This window comes from Schistocerca cancellata, chromosome 4 (assembly GCF_023864275.1).
Source record: "Schistocerca cancellata isolate TAMUIC-IGC-003103 chromosome 4, iqSchCanc2.1, whole genome shotgun sequence".
In the NCBI taxonomy this organism is placed as follows: domain Eukaryota; kingdom Metazoa; phylum Arthropoda; class Insecta; order Orthoptera; family Acrididae; genus Schistocerca; species Schistocerca cancellata.
This window is the reverse complement of record NC_064629.1, coordinates 234,068,808-234,071,183: the sequence shown is the minus strand read 5'-3', so window position 1 is coordinate 234,071,183 and position 2,376 is coordinate 234,068,808.

The window sequence follows — 2,376 nt, the reverse complement described above, 5'->3', positions numbered from 1 at the left end:
CCCTAGGCTTACACACTACTTGTTGTTGTTGTTGTTGTTGTGGTCTTCAGTCCTGAGACTGGTTTGACGCAGCTCTCCATGCTACCCTATCCTGTGCAAGCTTCTTCATCTCCCAGTACTTACTGCAACCCACATCCTTCTGAATCTGCTTAGTGTATTCATCTCTTGGTCTCCCTCTGTGATTTTTACCCTCCACGCTGCCCTCCAATGCTAAATTTGTGATCCCTCAGAACATGTCCTACTAACCTGTCCCTCCTTTTTGTCAAGTTGTGCCACATACTCCTCTTCTCCTCAATTCTATTCAATACTTCATCATTAGTTATGTGATCCACCCATTTAATCTTCAGCATTCTTCTGTAGCACCACATTTCGAAAGCTTCTATTCTCTTCTTGTCCAAACTATTTATCGTCCATGTTTCACTTCCACACATGGCTACACTCCATACAAATACTTTCAGAAACGACTTCCTAACACTTAAATCTATACTCGATGTTAACAAATTTCTCTTCTTCAGAAATGCTTTCCTTGCCATTGCCAGTCTACATTTTATATCTTCTCTACTTCGACCATCATCAGTTATTTTGCTCCCCAAATAGCAAAACTCCATTACTACTTTAAGTGTCTCATTTCCTAATTTAATTCCCTCAACATCACCCGACTTAATTCGACTACATTCCATTATCCTCGTTTTTCTTTTGTTGATGTTCATCTTATATCCTCCTTTCAAGACACTATCCATTCCGTTCAACTGCTCTTCCAAGTCCTTTGCTGTCTCTAATAGAATTGCAATGTCATCGGCGAACCTCAAAGTTTTTATTTCCTCTCCATGGATTTTAATACCTACTCCGAATTTTTCTTTTGTTTCCTTTACTGCTTGCTCAATATATAGATTGAATAACATCGGGGAGAGGCTACAACCCTGTCTCACTCCCTTCCCAACCACTGCTTCCCTTTCATGCCCCTCGACTCTTATAACTGCCATCTGGTTTCTGTACAAATTGTAAATAGCCTTTCGCTCCCTGTATTTTACCCCTGCCACCTTTAGAATTTGAAAGAGAGTATTGCAGTCAACATTGTCAAAAGCTTTCTCTAAGTCCACAAATGATAGAAACGTAGGTTTGCCTTTCCTTAACCTTTCTTCTAAGATAAGTCGTAAGGTCAGTATTGCCTCACGTGTTCCAATATTTCTGCGGAATCCAAACTGATCTTCCCCGAGGTCAGCTTCTACCAGTTTTTCCATTCGTCTGTAAAGAATTCGAGTTAGCATTTTGCAGCAGTGACTTATTAAACTGATAGTTCGGTTATTTTTACATCTGTCAACACCTGCTTTCTTTGGCATTGGAATTATTATATTCTTCTTGAAGTCTGAGGGTATTTCGCCTGTCTCATACATCATACTACTTAATCTAACTTAAACTAACTTATACTAAAGACAAAACACACACCCTTGCCCGAGGGAGGGCTCGAACCTCCGCCGGGGGCAGCCGCGCGAACCGTCGCAAGGTGCCCAGGACCACTCGGCTATTCCGTGCGGCTGAACACGATTGAGATCCGCACTTTTTTGTGGGGGCTTGCGGAACAGCGTCACCGGTTTAGAGCGGTGTAACTGTCTTTGTGAGGTAGTAGAATCTTCCTGTATTACAATAACTTCATTGTATTGTACGTAGAAGGTGTGGTGGTGGGACTAGAAGTCCCTTACCACCCTCCAACTGTGGGAGTTCAATACGAGGTGCATTCAAGTTCTAAGGCCTCCGATTTTTTTTCTCCAGACTGGAAAGAGATAGAAACATGCGCATTGTTTTAAAATGAGGCCGCGTTCATTGTCAATACGTGGCAGCACCGTACGGCAGATGGAATTTTACCGCCAGCGGCGAGAATGAGAACTGTTTTAAATACTTAAAATGGCGACATTTTCCTTACTTGAACAGCGTGCAATCATTCGTTTTCTGAATTTGCGTGGTGTGAAACCAATTCAAATTCATCGACAGTTGAAGGAGACATGTGGTGATGGAGGTATGGATGTGTCGAAAGTGCGTTCGTGGGTGCGACAGTTTAATGAAGGCAGAACATCGTGTGACAACAAACCGAAACAACCTCGGGCTCACACAAGCCGGTCTGACGACATGATCGAGAAAGTGGAGAGAATTGTTTTGGGGGATCGCCGAATGACTGTTGAACAGATTGCCTCCAGAGTTGGCATTTCGGTGGGTTCTGTGCACACAATCCTGCATGACGACCTGAAAATGCGAAAAGTGTCATCCAGGTGGGTGCCACGAATGCTGACGGACGACCACACGGCTGCCCGTGTGGCATGTTGCCGAGCAATGTTGACGCGCAACGACAGCATGAATGGGACTTTCTTTTCGTCGGTTGTG